Genomic DNA, 23,353 nt, shown 5'->3' on the forward strand with positions numbered 1-23,353 from the left:
CATTTCAGTAAAACAACTCACTGCAGCAAAATGTTTCCACCTCTACACTCTGCTGCTTTTAGATGTACAAGAGAGCAAAACCTTGTTCTGCTACTTCAGTTCCCAAATACGAGGGATGGCACTCAAGGAAAAGCTGGACATGAAGTCATTTAAACATCCTTGCTTTTCAACCAGAACCACTATTTAAGTATTTTGCTCCAGCTCTGTGTTGTTCCTCCACTCTTCATGTCCTCAGTACAAATCACTTTTCCCTGGTGAAGACAGCCACTCTTATTCCAAGTGTGGGGCTACCTGACAGATAGTGCAAGCAGGCTCAGTTGGAGCTTTTCATCTCTTCTTTTATCTCGTAGGCTAAAAGGGAGGTAGGCAAATTGGTATTAATGAAAAGCAGGGCAGACTGGGTAGGTGAGGGATTAAGGAAGCCATCACTATGGAAGAGGTAAATCCCAGGTACCTTGCACTACCATGCCTGGGTAGCCCTGCCTAACCTACTAACTGCTTGCATCTTTCATGGAACCTTCATAAAACTTATTTTTATCAGAAAATGGAAATGTGGTCAAGAGCAGAGGGCTCATGAATGAGAATATGCACTGGGTGCCAAATTATATGTCCCATAAGCAATTTAATCTTCAATATACCTGAGACAGTAGTAATCTCCCTCCTCAGCCTGAGGTGAGTGTTAAATGAGACTGTGGCCCTTTCCAGGATGGAAGGCAGTAAACAGAAAACTTTTTCAGAGGCCCAGTGTCATAAATCCTTTACCATCCAGTTGCCTGAATTGTATGCCTCTGCATATTTGGATGCAACAACTCTATTTCTCCAGGCTCAGTGAAATATAATTTAATGGAGCATACTCACAACCACTGAGGCCCTAAAAACAGAGGAAAAGGAATATCAGTCTGGTAGATTAATTTTGTTCAGAGTTTATCAGCCATAGGTAAGCACTTTGTTTTCTTGGTTCTTCCTAACTTTTTATGAGCAGAAGCTCAGAAATACCTCGTCTGTTTCAGAGGCTTCAAGATGTTCAAGCAGAGAGACAAACTGACATCAAAGAAAATCAGTGTTTTTATGCTACATAAATTAACATTTTTGTCAGAATCTCCCACCAACTCTTTCTTTACAGATAGAAGGTATTCTAAAAAGCCATCACTGTAAACAACTCCGAAAAGAGGAGAGCTTAATTTGCCATTACCATAGTGACAACTGTGAGGTTCCTCATTCCATCAGACATCAATATGCTTTCCATTGTATCTGCCTTCTTTCCTTAAAAACTTAAAAGCCTTTTGGCTGATTTTAGCCCCACATATACAGAAAGGCAGACAATGAGTACAACAGAAGGATTTTATCTCTACTGTCTTCTTCAAAATAAGAAGATGAAGATCAAAGAAGCAGACCCCACCATGAGTGGAATGACATGCCAATAAGGGATGACATGGGACTGTCCCCCTGATGGATAGGATCTGGTAGTTAGCAGATCCTAGATGTCCTGAAATTACTGAGCATGGAGATGAACTGCAAGACAGTACTCTGTCTGTGCAAAAATTTCTTGCTCTGTATGAGGCAGACAGCTCTTTGTTTTGAGTGGTAGAGAGGAGGCTGAGGCTATTTATTAAAGATGACTCTGATTATCGCTATGAAAGGACTCACGAGTGTGTTCTCTGCTCTCTCTGTCCCTTTTGGAAAGTTAAAGTCAGGAATAAGGAGATAAGGATATCAACCCCTCACGATCTGAAACCAGAACTACCTCTCCTTTTTTCAGCATCTGGGCAGAAGGAGCATGAGGAATCTGCAGGTTCCCAGAAAACTGCATAGGAGATAGGGTGATGCCAATTCCAGGATGAAATGTCCTCATCCCTAAAGGAATGTCACCCAATCAAGTCCTGAGTTATAACAGTGATCAACCCCAAAAGCTGGAAGCAAGTTTGCACTAGATCTAAAGATTAAGGTTTCCCTTGACCTTTGCTAATCTGATCTATGTATGAGTGAGCTTCTGGTTTAATTCTGCTGTTTTCCCCCACACCCCCTTCATTTTCTACTTTCTCTTAGACCATAGGGATGTTCCAGATTACACGTAACACAAAGCATTTGATGTCATTGAAAATATGTTTGCATGCTCGTACCAAAGGACCGAATGAACTTTGTATACAAGGAACCTTCAGTCTTGAAAGGCAACTTGCTTTAGACTGGAAAAACATAGCAATTCAACATCATGCAACTAAATTAGAAACAGAAAAGAAGGGAGCAACATCCTGTTCCATTGAAAATGTAGAAAGCTTAGGTAGGAAAAGCAAAGAATGACAGCTCACCTGGAGTTTAGAAAGAATACGATCCTTAATAGTTTTTATTCTTGCATAAATGCATTTGACAATTTAAAGACCACAAGTATGCAGGATGCTTCTTTTTCCTGTTACAGATGGACCCTTCAGGAGCAGAGAATCCCTTTACCACTCTGCCCGGGAAATAGGATCAGTCACCAGCTGACTCAATAAAAAAGTACACACAAGGAAATGTAAGAACTATTTCCTGCCAAAAGCAAAGTCTTCCTTTTAATTTATGATCTAATTTCATTTTTTTATTATTATTTAATATGATTTAAATGTATTACTTTGAAAATCTAAGAAGACAAGTGCCCAGATGGCTTCATTGCAGGTTAAAATCAAGTTATATTTTATTTGGGGTTTTGTGTAGGTCTGGGAAAAGGCAAGTCTCAGAGTCATAAGGATACTTAGACCACTTCAGATGGAATCAAATCCTTGCATCATTTACACTTCCCATGAATCTGCAGATTATAGAGTTATTCAGATCAACATAAAGCAAAGACATCATGACCTGGGATCAGACCCAGAGCCTGTCAGTGACACCGGCTCCTTAAGAGTATAAAAAACCCCAAAGAGAATGAATAAAATACTTACAAGCAGGAAGATATGGGGATGCAAGCCAAAGGTCCAATGAGCAGGATGTGGTAGTTATCACGCCCAAATCTAACAGGTCTGCATGCTGAGAAAAAACCCTATAAAAAAGCAAATCAAAGCTGCAGAGTTTAGTAATAACTAAGCTAATTAAAAAAAAAAAAAAAAAAAACAAAACAAAACTAAACAGGAGGAAAAGTGCTGAATTTTGCTCTCAGTGCCAGACATTTAAAAAGAAAAACTGACTGGAACAACTGGCTGGTGTTTTATCCCTGCTAGCCACATTCTCCAACTGTCCAGTTACAGCACTGAATGCATAAAATAGAAACCATGCCTATCTCTTGATTGCTGCTTTACAGCCATGTCTTGATAACACCTTTCTCCTCCTCTTCTGCAGGGTGCTCCAGGAACAACACAATTTGCTGTCCCCTTGCACAGCTGTAAGTACTGGATCCCTGTATCTCCATTCCAGTTCATTTCACATTATTCCCTAAAGATTCCTGCCAGGCATCAGGTCTTCCTGGATTACACATCATTATTTACAAATGCCATTTTCAAAAAGATCCCCCCCTCTGGGAGAGAGAAGATGCTTGCACAATCATTACACATCTCAGAGCTCCATCCTTTCAGCACATTTGGGTTGAACTGCATTAGAGAAGCAGATCTCAGGGGATGAATGTTAATGCACAGTTATGTTTCTTTCATGCCTTTGATCACCAAATCACTTCTCGTTAAAGCCCATCCAAGTTCAATAAAGAAAATTATCCAGTGGAGTTGTTGAAAGTCAGCATTGTCGAAATCCAAATGTTTTGATAACATTGATTATACTTAATGTTCCATCTAAAGGGAAACAGTTTCCTGACCCCCCCCTGTGCAGAAGGAGAGGTGGGAGGCTGCAGGTGAACCTGGGGAAGCCACCCCAGCACATCCTCTGGATGTGAAACCAGACACCCCATCACCCAGAAGCACAGAGGCCAAGGCAGGTGGCGGTTCTGGGATGGAGATGGGGATGCATCAGCCCCCATATATCTTTTCTCTGGCAAATCTGCCTCGTAACAAAGACCTCAATCCTGTGCCCCGTGGTTTTCTCTGCTTATAGAGAGACCCTTTCACTTCCCTTTGCTTCTTTCAGTGACTCTTGTTGCACAAAGAGGCACAAACATCTGCAACACAGAGTTTATCTTCAAACAAAACACATAAATGTTTTTGCTTCTTTTCAGCTCTACATTGTCTCTGAAGAATCTTCTGAAGTCCCTCTCTCCCCAGATATACAGAGCACTGCTCTTGTACATTCAGCTCTTCATTCAATACAGCACCCCAGTCCCTGGGAAGAGGAAGGGAACAGAGCCTACCCAATCTTAAGTTGATTGAACACTCCAGAGTTGCAGTACAAAACACAATACCTACTCAAGACTCTTTAAATGCATGCATTTGTACCCAAATGGAAAGTCTATTCAGTGAGATGGAGAGGTCTGAGCTTTTAATTACCTTTGAAGAACACAGAAATATTTGGACAGAGCATCAAGAAACTTATCTACAGGAGAGCCCCTGGCACACACAGTTGTATCCCACAATCCTTCATCCTTTTCTGCAGCAGTCTAATGCCCTTTCCAGATATTTTCAGTCTCAGCAGCCCACAGCCAAGGCCTGTTCTGACAATGTTCTGGGACAGCAGGACTTGGCCCAAACATTGTATTCACTCCCATCACCAAGAAGATACACAGGGAGCAGGGACCTATCTGTACCCTGCATCTCTTGGTATGCAAATGGGAGAGAGGAATCTCACTGCTCTACATCTGGGACCTCAGGTAGGGAAACAGTCCCTCATAGTACTGCCTCCTGTGGAAGCATGAGTCTGAATCCTACACAAAGGACACACAGTCCTCAGGGAAAGCAGTCTCCTTCTGGTGTTGGTTTGCTAAAATTATTTATCTTCCACTTTTGTTGAACATCTGTGAAAAATTACAAGTTGCTAAAAAACCTCAATAAACCTCAAAACCCCACTCTTCCTTGACCACAGTGATGGGTCATATTTGATTTCTCAGTGTCCATTCACAGCTTTATTCACACTCTGAATAACTTTTGTTCTGTTGGCCACTTTGAGTCAAATCCAACCCCTGGCAGAAACCTCAAAGATAGAAAGGCCCCTAAAGTTTAACGATGGCAGATGACGGGGAAGAAGAGACACAAAGTTTCACACAGCCATTTAGTTTCCCGTAATAGCTTTGGGTCTCAGTAACTGACTTTTACCGTCAACCACAGACACTGAGTTGTCACTGCCAAAGTAACAGAGCTCAGGTGGCTGTGGAGGCTGGAAGGAGGTGCAGGGCAAGGTTAACTGGGGAAGAAAAAGGAATTGGTGGTTATCTGGATTCCTTAATTTCTGCATTTTGTTAAGTGATTTCTTGTTTGATTTCTTGCAACCAAATACAACAGCTATTTTAACAGAGAATCTGGGCCCCTCAGTTTAGGAAGGATATTGAGGTCCTGGAGCGGGTCCAAAGGAGGGCAACCAGGCTGGTGAAGGGACTCAAGCACAGACCCTATGAGGAGAGGCTGAGAGAGCTGGGGCTGTTCAGCCTGAAGAAGAGGAGGCTCAGGGGAGACCTCATCACTCTACAACTCCCTGAAAGGAGGTTGTAGCCAGGTGGAGGTTGGTCTCTTTTCCCAGGCAACTCAGCAAGACAAGAGGGCATGGTCTTAAGTTGTGCCAGGGGAGGTTTAGGTTGGACATCAGAAAGAATTTCTTTATGGAGAGGGTGATCAAGCATTGGAATGGGCTGCCCAGGGAAGTAGTGGATTCTCCATCCCTGGAGATATTTAAAAAGAGACTGGATGTGGCACTCAGTGCCATGGCCTTGTAACTGCAGTGGCAGTGGATCAAGGGTTGGACTTGATGATCTCAGAGGTCCCTTCCAACCCAGCCAATTCTGTGATTCTATGATTCGGGTGGAAAGCCTGCTTAATTAGATAGGTACTTTTTCAAAGGGAAAAACAGAAAAGAACGTAAAAATAATTTTAAAAATTCAGTTAAATCCCATTTCCCTCATTGGACAAGAACAATGAAAGTATTTCAGCTGCTTTGGTCTTTCCATCTCCTTACATGGTTGAGTCAGCCCATCCCTGCTACCCCTTGCTGTCAGCAGGTCTGTGGAGCATCCCCCCTCTGACAAGCCCCCCAGGAGATGCCACCCAGCATGTGTGGGGTGATGGTGATACAATTAATCTCAGAACAAATAAAAGTTAATTAATCTTTGCTAGCTGGTGCCTGATGACACAGACTCCCCATGCCTGCCTTTTGTATCTGACACAAGCAAACTAACACTCTGCTCCATGCTTGGGTGAAATGAACACTGCAGCAGAGAGCTGTGCACTTTGGTCACCTTTCCTGAAGCCACCTGAACCTGCCATGGGGCAGTGCTCCAGCTACTCCTCCTTGTCTTTTACCCAGAAAAAAACCTACCAGATAAAATATCAAGCACCAGGGCAAGCAGTCTCTGTTTCAAAGAATTTGCTTTCATTCTTCATCACACTTATCTGTGAAGCTAACAAACTGCAAAGCTCAGACCTCCAGGTTCAGCATCCCTCTAGATAAAGGGGGAAAACCCCTCTATTACACCAGGCACAGTCCTCTTCACCTACCAGGAATACAGCTGTAATTATCTGTAAATGTTGATAAATCTGGAAGTGAATGGATTTCAGGTCTCCACTGCCCCCTCCAGTGTTGTGGCACAGCATCCTGGCCCATGCCAGAGGAGGTAGCTGCACACATGAGCATCTCCTCCATCTCTCATACTCCACAGGGATGTGTCCATCCCCCATGGGCACATCATGCCAACAGCTCTCAGGGGTCCTCCCTGCAGACTTCAGCAAGGGGCTCTGATGAACAATGTAGTTTGATAGTAAAGTAAGTTACTAGTCCTTAACCTATGAAGTTGTGGCCCAGCAAGCGGAGTTCAGAGTAGTAAGGAAACCATTTCCTATGCTAGAATTCAGCTGGCACACTGGCTTCAATACATTTTATAAAAGCAAAATATATGGTCCATATCAAGCCCTAAAATGTCAAGCAGATTTCATTTTAACCTCCTTAGAAATCCTGGCACAATATAAAGCTAGGACAGAAATTTGTCTGGTTTATTCAGTCACAACCTCTGTTAATGCATTTATTTGTTTGGGAATTTTTTCTTCCCCAAAAAAGCAGATTCACTACCAACTACATACTGTGAACTTAAACATCCAGGGAATTTTCAGCACAGATGTGCTATCACATTAACTCTGCGTGGTATAACCCTGCTTCCCAACTTTGGTGCCTCAAGCAGATGGCTTTTTCCTTCAGTTCTCCATTTCCCCTCCATCTTCACGCCATTCCTCATTTTACCAACGCAGGCTGCATGACCTCCTTTGACAGAGAGACTGTGGCATTATCATATCTGTATTTGTGTGCATGGTATTTACATACTGTCACTGTTTGCAAAACAGTCTGCAGTAACTTAGGCAAAGCTACAACGCTACTGCAAAGGGAATTGCAGTTAACCATGCTGTGATGTGTAAGCATAAGGGGGCAGGGTTGCACTTGAAATGCCAAAAAGCAAGTTAGGATAACAGAGACCACAGACCTTCTCCTGGTGCCAGATAACATGATCTGCCCGATGTGGTTGCCTCTCAGGTGTCCTATCTTTAGTGGATGCTGTTATGTTCAAATCCTGAGCCAGACTAATTGCTGTGACAGGGATGTGTCAGCACAAGTGGGGGCTTGTCTCAGCCATCTCATCTCAGGCAGCTACTGAAGGCATCAGAGCAAAAGCAAATATGTTGGGAAATATCAAGGAAATTAATGAAATGATGGACAAGGTGCCTATACGAAGCTACAAGTAAGCACAAGGGAAGCTCAGGGAAGCACAGTGGTGATAGCTTGAGGGAGACAGCTGCTGAGAGCACAGGCTGGTTAAAGCCCTGGGGGTATGTCTGGATAAAGCAGGACAGGTGGTACATCATGTGCAAGGAGACTACGAGGACACTTGAAAGTGAAGCCTGCACCTGACATGCCTGATGCAGGGGACAAGGGGGAGCAGCTGACGGGCTGACAAAGAGGGGAGATGCAGCCGAAGGGGCAGGCTGAGGGGGTTTCTGCAGCAGTGCTGTGGATCAGCAGTGCTGTAACAGGATTTCCTCTGAGCACGCCAGGAAAAGGAGGCAACCGCAAGCATGAAGACATAAGACTGCTTGCAAGAGAGTGCAGGAGGTAGAGGTGAAAATGCCTTGTCTTTTTAGTATTTATATTCAAAGTCTCAAACCCATCAGACACACCAGATTTTACAATAACTTCCGATTGTACTCTATGGTTGAGCAAATTCCTCTTCTGCTTCTGCACAGACGGGGCACCAGCAAGAAAACTGCACTGCTCCCTGCCTTTGGTGAGGAATTTACAGAACACCATTTATAAATTGCACTGCAACAGTAAGACCCAATTATGAACCACGACATTTGGCAGACACAAGCTATCCCAGTCAGCCTTTTACCTCTGAAAAGGTTAACAAAATGCAAACAGCAATTCCTTCCTAAGCCAAATATAGACATCTACTCACCTGCTCTGTACCAGTGTAGACCTGAGATGCTGAAATAGCCTGGTACCCCTTTCCCAACAGTTCAAATTCCTATAGTATTTTTCCTTTTGACAGGGATGCACACAGGATAAAGCAAGTAGCAGCTTGCAGGCAGGGCAAGCCTGCACACCAGAGCAGAGGGAAGGCCAGGGAAACATGAGGAAGATGGGGATGACATGCCTGCCTCTTCTTCCTCCTACCTTGGGTGATATGGATGACCCAGTCTGAGGAGGAGGTGGGGAAAGAAGGTAGCCAGAATCCAGCTACAACCAGCAGCAAACATCCCTAAGGGATACTAAGCCCTTCTAGACATGAGAGCAGAGAGCTGGAGGCTTGTGGTTTCAGGGTGCCTTTCATTTCAGTCTGCTCAGGCACAGAAAAGTCAGAGCTGGGTCAAAATGACTGTAAAAAGCAAAACTGTAAGGAAATAGATATTTGTGTTTCACCTGGATCCCGTATCAGAATAAAACTACTAGCACTATGTACAACCTATATGACACAGATTTTGTAGGTTTCTTTATTCCGCTTTCTCCCATTCTCCTATAACCACTTGAGAATTAAATTTAATAATACTCGGTGTGCATTCCTAATTTTCTTTGTTTATATAAATGTTCAGCAATGTGGCAAATGCTCAGCCCTTTACCACTATTTTCACAATCTCCCTCGAACTTCTGTTTAGCATTTGCAAGGGTAGGAAGAGTTTGCTTCACTTGCTTTCTGTCCTGAGCTTCACAACCTCTACTGAGGTGATACTGTAACAGGCTGCATCTTTTAGCTAGACACTACGTATTTGGAAAAGGCACATTCTTGTGCATCTGTCCTGGTTTTCTTTTTCCACGTTGTGCTGTCTAAGCTCAGCTCTTTTCCCAGTATACCAGATAGGCGTTTTAAAAATTTATTTGCAGAAGGAGCAATTCTTTTCCCGTCTTATTCCTGCAAACAATGCTGAAAGAGCACAAGGGGGCTAGTCTATGCTTATATCCACAAGAGCCAAAAGTGTGCTGGAATAGTAATGAACCAGCATTCTGCACTATGAAATTCCCAATCCGTAGCACCATGCAGACGGGGAAACCAGCCCGTGCCTCCCTTCTCTCGCCATCCCTCCTCCCAGAACCAAAGCAGCCCCAGGCGTTCTCCCCACGCTCCCCCAGTGCCCTCCCCTCTCTGCCTCCAGCAAAAGCAATTTCACCAAAACGAAGAAGTGTTACTTCAGTTCAAACACTTTGACAACCCGCCGAGTCAGTAAGGGCAAAAATACGTGCTTTCCCCCTTCCAAAAAAACACCAAAAAAACCCAAAACAAAAAAACCCCAACAAACCCAAAACAAAATAAAACAAAACAAAGCACAATTTGGGAACAAATCAAATAGAGACCTAATGCATTCCTTGGTTAAACGCATGTAAAAGCCAAATACCCTTGATTACGGCACACGAAAGAAAAAAACATTCTGCAGACCCTCCGGGAGCAGCAGCCGGTGAATCAGGGAGAGCAGACACCGCCCCTTGTGCCCAGGGTGGCTCCCAAATCCCCGCTCCGGCCCCGGGAAGGCACCGGGCGGGAAGAGGACGCGGCGCTGGGCGCTGCGGAGATCGGAGCAACAGTTCTCGGAGTGCGGCTCAGCCTCCAACAGCGTGGAAAGAGCACCGGGATTTAGGCAGGGGAGCGAGAGAGAAACCACCCCGAAGTGCTGACATCCCTTTAAAAAGGAGAAACAGCCGGACCTCGACGACATACTCTGTGGCACCCTCCGTCCCCCCCGCCCGCAGACGACACCCCCCGCACCCCCCATCGCTCACCGCGCTCGGCTCCGGCCGCAGCTCTGGATTCGGCTGCAGCTCCGGATTCGGCTACAGCTCGGGCTCCGGCTGCTCTTTGCCCGAATCCCAGATCCCCGCTCCCGTCCCGCACGGCCGGCGACAAAGCACCGCCCCCCGCCCGCCCCTAGCCCGGCCCCCAGCCCCGCTCGGGCCCGAGCGAAGGGGCAGAGGCTCCCCCCGCCCCCGGGGCTGGGGGCCGGGAAGGCTGTGGAGGGCACATAGACACCGACAACTGGTTCTTACCACCCCATTGCCTTAATCCTCGCCCCCCACCTTCCTTCCTCCCAGCTCCCGACGCTGAGCCTTTTCCCGAGCATCTCCTGGGAAATGCTGGCTGGGATGGTAGGTCCACAAGCAGGAGATGCTGGGCCCGGAGGAGGAGTGGGGTTGGGAAAGCAGGATCCCTGCCGGGGGTTGGAAACTTGCAGGTGTCTTTTGGAAAAGTCTTCTGAGTTTTCAGGAAAGCTGCTGAGGCCCTCAAAGATACTTTGACGTCATTTACACGGTAGTGAGTTCATAAATCATGCCAAGACCAGCTGAGATAATGCTTTTAAAGTAGCACAAATGAGAACAAAATCTGGCTTCACTAGTTAGTTTAGGGAGTGACTTACTTACACATATCATAATAGCCTGGAATCTAATACTGGGAAAATGCTGTCTGGGACACATTTCCTTCTGTGAACATGGTGGAAGGCAAAGCTCAGCTGGCTTTTGGTGCACTTGTCGCATCCACTCTGGTTTTTTTTTGTCCAAATGACTTTTATCTGGGTTGTAAATCAGTGATGATCACTGTGAGGAGCAGATGGGGAGTTTAATGCACCCTCTGCAGCTTGGTCTTGTGTCTGGCTAATGTCCACGTGCAGTTCTGAAAAGGATGTTGGAAAAGGTTGTTCTTCATTTTCAATTGCTCTTTGGGAGCTGCGCAGTTCATAATGTGCTGCGGAGGCACTGCTGTGAGATGTGCTTGCTTTGATATAGTCTGTACAGTTTCAGCAGAAGGGTAACTTTGGATGTCATGGAACAAAATCAGTTTTCCAGGAACAAGGCGTATGAAAAAAGTAAACAAACCACACATTTTTAAGGGAAATTTGTTCCCAAAGATTGAAGCAAATTTATCCTTGACAGTAACTTTTGAATTCAGAAGCGTACAGAAGAAATGGCTTTCAAGTGTCAAAATTACACTTTCCATATTTTACCTCTGAAAAAGAAAGTTGGTGTTCTTGTCATTTTGGTGTTTTTTGGTTTTTTTTTTTTTTTCTTTTGTATGTTTGCTTTGTTTTTTCATTTTTGTTTTAGGTTGTTTTGTTTGGTTTTTTGCTTTGTTTAATTTTTAAGTTTTGGCTTCTTGGAGAGGAAAGAAATGTATATAGCATATGAGTTCAAAAAGAACAGAGTACCAGTCAGCACTGTGATATCCCTAATCTGCAAGCAGACCACTGGCTCAATTCAACTTGCAGCATCTGCAGAAAAGGGCACATTTGACAGTGGACTTGCTGATTACATGAGCTATTTTGGCAATAACACACAAAGCCTGTTAAAACTATAAGGAGAGAAATATTGTAGATACCTACTAGACTATTGGCAATTATTAGATAAGAAGCGAAGAATCCTGCTGAAACCATTTAAAAATACTGAGAAATTGCTATATCCTTTCTTATTTGTATCCTGAGACCAGAGGCTCTTTGGTACAAGTCCTGTGTCTTGGATACCTCTGGATGTAAACAGAGACAGGTGATGGATTAAAATTCTCAACACTGATTTTTTTTTAGAACCCCATGTACAAAACGCTATGGAGATGGGAGAAGCAAAAGCAGTAAACCAAATGTTTGAATCTTGAAAAAAAGAAAGAATCCAAGAGAAATGCTTCTCTCATAGCTCAGTTATTCCAGCAGTGGAACTGCAAGATAGGACAGACAGCAAGAATTTCCCCCTGAGATCAGGCAGGAGGAAGAAGAGAAGGAAAGGAAAATGCAACAGAACTGAAGTGGCTGCTAAGCCAGGCATGCAGCTGCTAGCACTGGCCAAAAATCTCAGGTGCTTTATAAAGAAAACCAGTTATGATCCCTTGGATTTTTCTCACTTTAGTGGATTTTAATTCATAGCCTAATATGCTGAGGAATGAGTAAATTCCTAAGTGCTTCCTACTGATAAATGTGCTTACCTCCCAGCATCAGCCCCAGTCAGTAGTAATCTTTTGGCTCCAGGACAAGCTCAGCAGTCAGCTCCGGATCTAGGCAGTGTGTCTCACAGTCTCAACTGCTGTAATGTGGGCTAGGTCATATCATCCTAGCTTGTAGAGCTACAAAAAGATATCAGTCCTCTGGCAAAGTGTGGAAATTAATTTTTGCAGCTGTGCTGCTTTTTCACTCTTTACCTGAGTAAAGCACTTCTCAAATGGGGAGGTGAACAGCTCTGCTAGAAGAGGATACACATTGTTCAGGGGAGGAGAACAGGGTAGAAAGGCTTTTGTACTTCTCGAAGGTCACTGATATTTCCTGATGGTTTTTTAGCTTGTGTTACATCACTGATGTCCTGCTGCTCTCCGTGGCTTCTTCATTTGGTGTGAGCTGCTCGGTGACGTTGGTTAAAGCAGCACCAGAGGGGTTGTCAGCAAGATCGTGCCTCTCACAGCCAACTCTGGTGGCTGCGTCAGGACCTCATGCAGGGGCCGTGGTAGTGGGAAAGGCTGCAGCTCCACAGTAATTAAGTCACTCTTTTATTGCTCTTCCTCCTTCTCCCTTTCTGGGCAAACAGCACAGTATGAGCTGGCCCTTCCTCAGGAGAGTGTGTTTCATGCAAAATGCATCTCAAAATGTTTTGCAAAGATAAAATGTTCCACTAGAGCAATAAACAGAAAGAGCAGCAGGAAGATAGAATAGATCTTTCTGGAGATGGTTTGAAAAAAGGATGAAGGAACAGCAAAAGAGAAAAATGCATGAAGTCTTTAGATCTTGAGAACACAAAAGTCTTTACAAAGCCACTTTATTGTTTTTTTCTTTATGCAGTCCTGCCCAGGTAGGTGGCCAGAGTGGCAGGTTGTGAGTGTGGAGAGCTCTCTGAATGGTTATGGTTAACTCTGATATTGAAACCTGGAAAGGGCACATAGGGGTGACAATGCTTGACCAATGCTTGGTTTGGTTGGGCCTCTAGAGCTCAGTGCTCCTTCTGCTCCTCCTAGGCTGTCTATGAGACAGCACAGCTTTAGTGTGCCTTAGAATACAGAAAACCATTGGAAAATGTATATTATTATTATTATTATTATTATTATTATTACTGCTTTGATCATTCTTGGTAGAATTCCCTGTACCTGCTTAGAGGCTGTGGGTGGTCGAGTAAGCAAGCAGCTTCTTGATGCCCCTGTTCTGCTGGAAGATCTGCCCACAGAGTTGTTATATTGACTTCAAATGTGTGTAGGGGATGCTGTCCACTGGGCTTCACTACATCTTTTCTGCTTTAGTATTCCTTCCAGGTGTACCACAGCTTGAGGAACTTTGACAGAAGAAGCTGATAGAATCCCAGCCTATTGTGGGTTTCTATGATGTGTTGTTATAAAATCAATCAACAAAGGAGTGTTTTATCCAAATGTCTCCTTTTATCTTCATGGTTAGAATTTGTAGCTGGTTCTTTTTGTCCTCACTCAGACAATGTAATTTATATATTATAGTGTATGGTTGGGTGCAGCTCACTCAAATTGTGAATCAAACAGAGACAAATTTTAAGGCACTGCAGATGAGTCTTTCTGAAATGCTTAAATATACTTTGCTGTCCATGGAAAGTGGCAGGTGACTGTGCTGTGAAAACCTCCAGAGGGTGTTCTTATTCATCTGAGCACATGAGTGAGATGTACGTGACCTTTTCTGATGGCCTTAAATCCATTTATTTTCCTTTAGTCTAGAGAACTTAGGGACTACTTCAGAAAGGACTGCTCCTTTATACTTCTAAGATATAGGCACACAACAGTTACATGAACTAAATCCTACCCTAGAAAACAAGATCCTTGTCTGTCCAGGTGAGATCTTCCCTTTGAGCAGTTGCAGGTAGGTCTACTAAGATCCAGGATAAAAATAAAACCCTTTGCTATTCGGACAGATAGTTCTTTCCCCCAAAATGCTGGCTTTCACCTCATTCTTCACTGGACTCCCAGAGAGAAGCAGTGAGTAGCAACACCTTCCTGAACCTAACCACATTGTCTTAGCACCTCGGTTTGTACTCAGATGGTAACTCTGACTTCAGCACATATTTTGACTTTTACTTTCTTGTGAATTCAGTGGCTGAAAGCTAATGAGTTTGCAGGGTAATGTTTTCCAATACTGAAAAGCCTTCTGCACTGCAATTTACATAAACATTACTGTTTAATAGTGGCCAACACTGCAAATAGGAAAAGTCTTTAAAGACTTATTGAGCCAATATTTAACTTCTAATTCCTCCATCACATAAAAGCTACTTGTTAATGCAAGGACCAGCTAAATGACTTCTAAAGCTCAATTCAGCCTATTGTCAGATGTTTTTAAAATAGTGTCAGACCACTATTAGACCTAGAATTCTCCAGGTACCTCTAGTCTTTTTAATTACCTGTAGTCACTAGTAAGAGTAGTCACTACAAAGTTCAGTCATCCCCTCTGTGCTTCCTACTAATCCACTTAAGAACTTTGCTATCAAGCAACCACAGGAGAGGTTATCTTTAATGAGAGCCCTATGGAATAACAGGCTATGCATTTCCCTAAATGTCACTTGTATAATATTAATATATTCATATGCTAATGAAAGGAAAAGCACCTCATGAACTGCCTGTCTGTGATATGAGAAGCTGGAATGGATCAGCTCTGTTAATAGTTAACATTTATCATAGAATCTTTTTGATGTTTGTAAGTCAGCTCTTTGTTTAGGACGTATCAGCAGTGAGGTACATAAAGTACACAGATAATGTCCAAGGTTAGCTGATGATGTCTGCTTATGTTATGTCCAGGGACTGCTGCTCCTTCTGGGAATAAGGGTGAATGAATAGTCAACAGCAAATCTGGTAATACAGAGCCAGATGAGAAAGCTGCACTTGTTGTTAAAGACAATGAAATCCCTATGTGCCTTATGATAAATAAATAGTTCTGCAAGTACTGGAACTGAAAAAACCCTTGTGTTCTTAGGTAATGGTGTCTTGTGACTAATGACTTCTGGTCTTTACAAAGATGCAAGCTCCACTTTAAGTATCACTAGGAAGAGTGTTCCAAGGTGGTATGTGTCTGTGCCTGCATATATGTGTGTGCTTTCTGACACCTAATAGCACCTTTCTTTCTATGAGGAGGACCTATGCTACTTCTTTCCCTGAGTTCACATGGTCTAGTTCCTCTATTCCAGTGAAGTGATTTTTAGTTTACATAAACATGGGTAAAATCAAATTAAAGCCATAAATTTTGACATCTTGGGCTTGATTCAGCTGCTCACAGAGAGCCATCCGTGACATTTCTGGTGTCATAGGGCATATATTTTATAATATATATCTAATTAATGAAAAAACATTATTCTCTGTAACAGTGGTAGATTTCCAGATCAGAACTTTTCCTCTTATAATGCACATTCAAAGTGCCATTTGAGGCACAACTTTATATTAGGTCTTTTGACAGACAAACTGATTTTTGACATCCAGTGTCCTTTTTGAAGTTTCAGATTTTTATGTGACACAGAACATAATTCCTTTTTCTCTACTTTGGTTCTTATATTTACTTTTGCTATTTTCAAGGAAAAATATATAAGCATGAGTTATTGGAAGAATTCTAAAGTGTGATTAAGTTAACCAATTTAATATTTGCACTTTGGAATTTTTGAAGCATTCCATTACATCCATACTAATTACAGTTTTACACGAGGCTTTGCACTAATTTGAAAAATATCATTTTGTAAAATGAAATTAAACAGTTGTCTGTCTTTCCAGCAAGGGCTCGCATCCTGCAAGATGCTTAACTGGCACCATTTAAGCATGTTCAGCATCTTACAGGAGAGTTATGTGTGCCTCGCAGGGTTATATCAAATTAGTTACCTTATTTAACAGTTACCTAATTTTTTTTTTTCAGATACTTTATTGTTTGACTTTTCTTAAGCCCTATGCTGTTACAAAGAATTGTTTTGAATGGTCTGAATGTTCTTGGTCTTGTTGCACTTGTGTCAGACAATCCTCTTACAAGTACTTGATATATCTGAGGCAGAGCTACCCTGGTATCTTTACCTGTGCTGTCTTAATGTTGATGTCATTTTCAGAAGAGAGGCATATAGCTGCTAGCTAATCAAAATGCTACAAATCTGATGCCCATGTACTCTACAAACACTTAATACCATCCTGTCAAAACAGAAGTGCTTTAAAGTGAGTACAGATATGGTCTAAGCTGATTTTAAAGCCCAATTTTACTGCTGGAGCACTCCAAAGTGGCCTAAGCATAAATTAAAACCAGGACCTCATCACAAAGATAAATGATCCAGTAAAAAGATCAATCTCATCCCCAGAAAATAGAAGAAGTGATGATAGTAGGGACAAATCTCATCAGGGCCCTCCTGGCTGTGGAACAGACAGTGAGAAGGGAAAACAAACCTAAAGCACAAGAATTATCTCACACTGAGCTGCTTTTTACCCAGGGAACACAGCACAGCTGCTGCAGCCCATCTATTTACATGGTCTGGATGAAATATTCCCGAAGGGGTGTGTGTGTGGATGTGTGTCTGTCTCCTTAGGTGACAGACATTTCTTTTTTTTTTCAAATACAATACTTGATTTTGAGCTAAGGAAAACTTAAACCAGTGTAAGGAAAGAAGTTTCATTGTAATTTAGAGAAGTCAGAGATTTTTTTTATAATTTTGGCATCTCAAAGGTCAATGGCTGCTGCATTTTGTTCCTGAGGGGTGAAAATGCCTTTTCCAGCAGTGCCTCAGTTTCATCAGAATCAGAGGAAATCTGTGAACTGTGTGATAACCTTAGCTAATTATTCAGAGAGTGGCAACATAAAATCATATGACATCAGAACCAAGATAGAATAATTCTGATAATATATCAGCTCCTGAGTATGCATCTGCACGTCAGCTTGGGAACATAAACTCCAAGACTATCAGCTTCTCATCTCAGCCCTATAATGAAACGCAGCTTCTGTCACCAACCAGGAGTGAAGAAATAACAGCTTTTTCTGGCTCTTTCTGTGATCTATTCACATTCAAACTGTTGGGGAGGAAAAAAACAACAAAAAAAAGTGGATTCCCTATCAGTTCAGAATCTGATAATACCGAAGGCAAACAATCACAGGTTAGCTTTGGCCAGACACACTGAAGACACACAAAAGAGACAAAAGCTTTTTTTCTTACCAACCCAGCCATGCTAATGTCAAGTGCAATTTTCGCAGACTTTTGTCTGTGACAGTGACTGAGAGAGTGTTTAAATAAGCTGAATCTGATTCTGAGAAGTACTAAACCTGCTCTTGGCAATACAGGAGGAGAGTCCTTCATCGACTTTATCATCAGATCCATTTGCCTTTGTTGTCCCTTGACTGCAGACAAGGATGCTAAAGCATAAGACTGATAGAGAGGGAAATGACTCTCTATTGGAAGTGCTTATCTCTTGTAGGAAGCAGAGCTTTACAATTTTCTACACTGTTACCCAAAAGCAAGTATATAACATAGGTTGTGTTATCCAGCCATGCTTCAGGCCACTTATAAACTACAGTGCCTTTGTTGCAGCCTTCTTAGGTTCTTCTTTGTATTTTCTCCTCAGGTTTTAAAAAGAGAACACAGAATAAGGATAGTTATGCTTTCTCATGCAATGTTATCTGTATCTGTCCAAGTGCAATTCTTTTTTGCTATTGCTGTGTGACTGTATTTCAGCTCAGAGGAAGCCTGACAGACAAGCTCATCCTATGTTGCACCTTTGAGACATGGAAGCTCAAAGTTCAGCTGAAATATAAACTGAAGCATCGAGAAAAGACTCCTGCTCCAAACATTTGGTGGGAGAGGTTTGCCTGTGCAAGGCAGGTCATTTAAGCCATGTTAGATTTCTGGGTTATGTTCTCCATGCTAACTACAAGCGAGACTGTTAACCTGGCCTAGACAACTCGAAGAGGGTAATGCAATGCTTACCCATCTGTGAACTGTGTCAGGAGTACAACTTCCTGTATTTTTTCCGCCTGAACAATTTAACCTTAGGATTTTCCCTTTTCTGGTTTTCATTTTTTGCTATCCTGGAAAGCATTACTCTCATGTTCAAGAAATCACACAAGGTATCTGGAGGGCCAGCTGTGTGATGGGAGAGACAGGTGGCACTTAGAGGAGAGGACCTGCCTTGGTGTCTCTGATGAGATCTCTCCAGTGCATTTCCCACTTCCCTTTCTTGTGTGCTAGGCTTTTTTTTTTTTATATTAAAAAAAATTTATTTCCTAAATATTTGTTGTTCGTCAATTAAACCGAGCAAAACTAAACACATCACTGTTGAGAAGACCCAGGAGATGCCTGAGAAAGATGGTTTAGCAGTTTCAGGATGGTGGGTTAATAGCTGCAAGCTGGGGATGATTCACTGCTCATACAATTTTATGCATCTGCATTTCCACAGGCACCAGTGATTCACGAGAGTGGCAAGAAAGAGAGAGCCCTCCAAGGAACCCAGACCCGTGTAAGGAGCAGCCAGCCAGAAACTGATTTATCCCCTTAGCTCGGTTTGGAAGATAGTTTTCTTGAGACAGGTTCCGAATATTGGAATCCATAAAATAATTCTGTTTGGCAGCTCTTTCTTACTGTTAGCAGAAGCACGACAGAAAATGAATTTGTGATTTGGTTTATGATCTCAGTTCCCATTTGTCCTTCATAACTAATTGAAGGGGTTCAGCTGGTACCAGTTTGTCACCCTCTGCAACAACAACAAAGCCATCACTGCTTAAAATCTGTTTTTTATAGATTTCTCATAATTTATACACATACATACATGCATAAATGCTAGTTAGATGCTGGGTTTCTCTGCAGCCCTGACTTATCACCACAAGGTAAAGTCAAACCCCTGGTTATGGCCACATGAACTGTGAAGGACTTGACATTTGGAAGCAAGAAAAAGTCAGAGAGCTATTTGGTCAATCTTTTAAGTTTTGAACATGTGGTAGTGTAATGAATACAAAGTCCTCAGTAAATAACATCAGGGATGAAGGAAGGATTTGCTTTAGTATTTCTGTTGCCTTTAGGCCAGAATAACTGTTTTAATACTGTATAAATTGGTTAAAAAAAAAATAAATTAGTTACTACTATTCATCAATAATGAATTCTCGGAAAAGAAATTGAATATGATGGTTATTTCCCCCCCATATAAATACAAAAATATGGGAGTTAGTTCTAAAAATGCTCAGGATGTCAACGTGAGGTGTATACAAGAGCCTTCTCCCCCAGGATCCTTAAGTCCAGCTCTGTAATAACTGAAGTCTTCAGTTTTACCACTTTTTAGGTATTTCCTAGTCCAGCTGAAAGAGGCCTGCTTATCTGAATCCATCAGCTGTGCAAGTTAAAAGAATAAACATAGCACTTTTCATGTCAAATCACTTCATAAACTTAACAGTATTAAATGCACATGATACCTATAAAGTTTACCAGTGTACTTTGGTAGGCTATAGCAAAAACCCCATCCATGGAGGATGGAATCCTATAAGCTTGTTTGGCTTCCCTGACATATTTTTGTTCAAATGCCACAGAAACTGCCTTACAAAAAAAGTATATAAAATTTTGAAGTTATCACTTCAATTGAAGCAAAGGCATCACACTTTTCCCCAAAATACATACTTAATTTATTATCAATTGTTGTTCTTGCTTTCTATCATGGAAGTGGTGATACTATACCTCCAGGCTTCCTACTCATCAAAGCTTATACCAGAATAATAATTTTTTTCTTTAATTTACTAAGATTCATGTCATATAGCTGTAGAACAGTTTGCATTGGAAGGGACCTTAAAGCTTGTCCTTGTTTGGGCCAGGATAAAGGTGATTTTCTGTCTTATACTTTTGTTTTTAGCTAAGTCTCTTGTAAGTAGTTGCACTTGATGACATTAACAGCAAGTTTCTCAGACAGTGTGTGCTTCTAGGACTGATAACACTCGATGTTTATAGTTACTGCTAGAGACTGGTGTGCAGAGCCAAGGACACTGCTCAGCTCTGAGGAAAACTTTTACCTTCCAAAAGGAAGAAAGAGGTCCCACCTACTGCAGCCCTCCTTTGGGGAGGAACAGACAAGATAGATGCCAGAATTGACCAAACAGAGTATTCCATCCCATACACGTCATACTCAGTATAAATCTGAGGGATCACGAGGGCCAAGACATGATTTCCTGCTTCCAGCTTCCAGCTGCCTGTCCTTCCTGCCTTTCCTGCTTCCCTTCCTTCACCTGGCATCCTGGAAGGATTCCGTCCATTCCTCTGCCTGTGGTCCTGATCCGTGCCAGCCCATATCTGTGTGTTCCTGCCTCCAGTTCCCGACTGCTGCCGACTCCAGCCTGGACTTTCCCAGGGCTGCCCTGCAGCCTCAGTGGTGACATGAGAGTTACTGGGGGAAAAGAAGGGAGGAATGTGGTTTCCATTTTCCTGTATATTTGTATATATTTAGTAATTTTTCCTATTTATCATTACTGTTTCAATAAAGTTGTGTAGTTTAGTTTCCAACTCATAAGTCTCTCTCCCTTATTCTCTCTCCTTTCTTTATCAGGGAGGAGAGATTAATAGAGAGCGTCTGTTACTCGGTTTAATTGCTGGGCCAGTGTTAAACCGTGACAAAGCTTGTTCAGTTCCAACTCACCTGCATGGGCAGGGACACCTCCCACCAGACCAGGTTGCTCAAAGCCCCATCCAGCTGGGCATCGAACACTGCCAGGGATGAGGTGTCCACAACCTCCCTGGGCAACCTGGGTCAGTGTCTCACCACCCTTACACTGAAAAATTTCTTCCTGATATCCAAACTAAATCTACCCTCTTCCTGCTTGAAATCATTATCCCTTGTCCTATCACTCTATGACCTTGGAAAAAGTCCCTCCCCACGTTTCCCATAGGCCTCTTCAGGTACTGGAAGGCCACTACAAGGGCTTTCTCTCCTCTTCTCCTTACTGAACAACTCTGAGCCTGTCCCCACAGGAGAGTTGCTCCAGCCCTCTGAGCATCTTTGTCGCCCCTCCCCTGTACTGGCTCCAACAGCTCCATGTTCTTCCTGTATCGGGGGCTCCAGAACTGGACACAGCACTCCAGGTGGGGCCTCATGAGATGGTGAGGAGGGGGAGAATCCCCTCCCTTGACATGTTACTGGCCATGCTCCTTTTGATCCAGCCCAGTACCCGGTTGGCTGTCTGGCTGCAAGCATACATTGGATGCTCATGCTGAGCTTCTCATGAACTAACACCCTCAAGTGCTTCTCCTCAAGGCTGTTCTCAGTTCCTTCTCAGCCTAACCTGTATTTGTGCTTGGGACTGTCCCACCCATGTGCAAATTCTGTAAGGACCTATGGGTTCCAACACCCAACCCTGGGAAAGGGAAACAAGGCCAAGTGGATGTTGGAGCTCATAGGTACTTTCAGACAGGTTTCTATGCTGCTTCTCTGCACCTGCACTACAGCCCCTGAATTCAAGAAAGAAATTAGTGCATCATGGATGTTTCTGTTCTCCAGAGCTTTATGAGGTCAGAAGACACAAATAGGAAGGATACACAAGAACATGCTTTGGATTCATCTCATCAGACTTTGTACACTTAAATGTTGGACTCCCACACTTGTTATGTAGTGAAAGATCATTTTTTCAAAATGCTTCCTACTGCTGATCCAGATCTTCTGGGTCCCTTGAGCAAAGGGAAGGATGTAGCTGGGTTATGATTCTTTCTGTCCATGCTTATATCCCATAGCAGCTGAGGTTCAGGACCCACCTGCTAGCTGATGAAAGTCAGCTAAGAGCCCTGATCCTGAAGGCTGCTGAACTGGAGAGAAGCTAACCCTGCAGTTTGCTTTGCATGGGCTGCAGTGTACAGCAGAGAAAGCCTCCACGTTGTTGCTTCTTTTCTCTGTCTTTTCCACACTATATCCCAAGGCAGGAGTTCTGGTCTTATGGCCAGAATTTACCTCATAAACCATGCCAGGGTCATTGAGTTTCTATAGTCTATCTCTGTCCTTATCTTGGGTAATCATTGAAGTATTTAAAACTTCCATCTGCAACTAGGGCTGTCCCTAACCTGGGCCTCAAGTGTATTTGCTTCTCTAGAGGTCAACAGTCATGTATGGATATGCCCCTTCTCTTCATTTATCCCTCCCAGCTGGGCTATTTTATATGTTAAGATGGTTGTTCCACTCACTTAATCTTATTCTGGAAGACACTGAAGCATTCTAGGAGGGCACTCAATCTCATTAGCTTTTCTGAAAACAAAAACACAGCATGAACACCTAAGCAGAAAAATTAAATTACTAGAGGCAAATTGGAAGAGGAAAATGGCATGATACCAGCTTTACAGGCTGCAGATTCTTTATAAACTTGTCACTGTGGTAACTAAAATTATAGCCACAATCCCAGCGGCCAAAACTTTGTACAAGGAGGAGCAAGACAGGGTGACTTAGTGCTGTGGTGCTTTATGAGTGTCAGGAGAACAAGGTTATGTCTCAAATTAAAAAAGCTATGAAAGGATTCTCATATGGTCCTCTTCTATTAATCAAATAGTTTCACTGTAATTTGTTCATTGTTTCTCCTTGAGGTACATTTTGTCTTTTCTTTGAAAACCATGGCTGCCCAGGTGTTTTCTTCTCCAGTAGCTGAAAACCCTGAGACTACTTTGTTCACTTCTGAATAGAACTGAAAAAATGGAATTATTTGTCCTCTGAATAAGGGTAATTATCATCTAGATACTTGCAAATTTCAGGAAGTCTTGCATAAAATGTATAAATTTAGATTTTATACATATTTTTAAGATGTATTGTTTTATGTTAGCCAGTGGGACTTCATTATCAGGGTCTCGTATCATGAAAATACATTTTTTTAATCTGTTCAGTGGTAGTAGTACGCAT

The 23,353-nt window shown here is 42.7% G+C and overlaps 1 protein-coding gene across 14 annotated transcripts in view; it reads right to left on the reverse strand.

The window, feature by feature from the left end:
- The window catches only part of SERTM1 (serine rich and transmembrane domain containing 1), a 45,729-nt gene extending 35,329 nt beyond the window's left edge, over positions 1-10,400 (reverse strand). For 6 of the 14 annotated variants that reach the window (XR_003988700.1, XR_003988705.1, XR_003988704.1 and 3 more), the window contains exons 1-2: positions 10,309-10,398; positions 2,913-3,010 (exon numbers count right to left, since the gene is read on the reverse strand). The gene's annotated coding sequence lies outside the window, so the exon portion shown is untranslated. Of the gene's footprint in view, positions 1-2,648; positions 2,780-2,912; positions 3,011-10,308 lie in introns of those variants that run through there. The other 8 variants (XR_003988713.1, XR_003988715.1, XR_003988714.1 and 5 more) reach the window with 6 other exon arrangements.
- Between the last annotated feature and the right edge of the window lie 12,953 nt (positions 10,401-23,353).

Source organism: Calypte anna, chromosome 1 (assembly GCF_003957555.1).
Source record: "Calypte anna isolate BGI_N300 chromosome 1, bCalAnn1_v1.p, whole genome shotgun sequence".
Classification (NCBI taxonomy): Eukaryota; Metazoa; Chordata; class Aves; order Apodiformes; family Trochilidae; genus Calypte; species Calypte anna.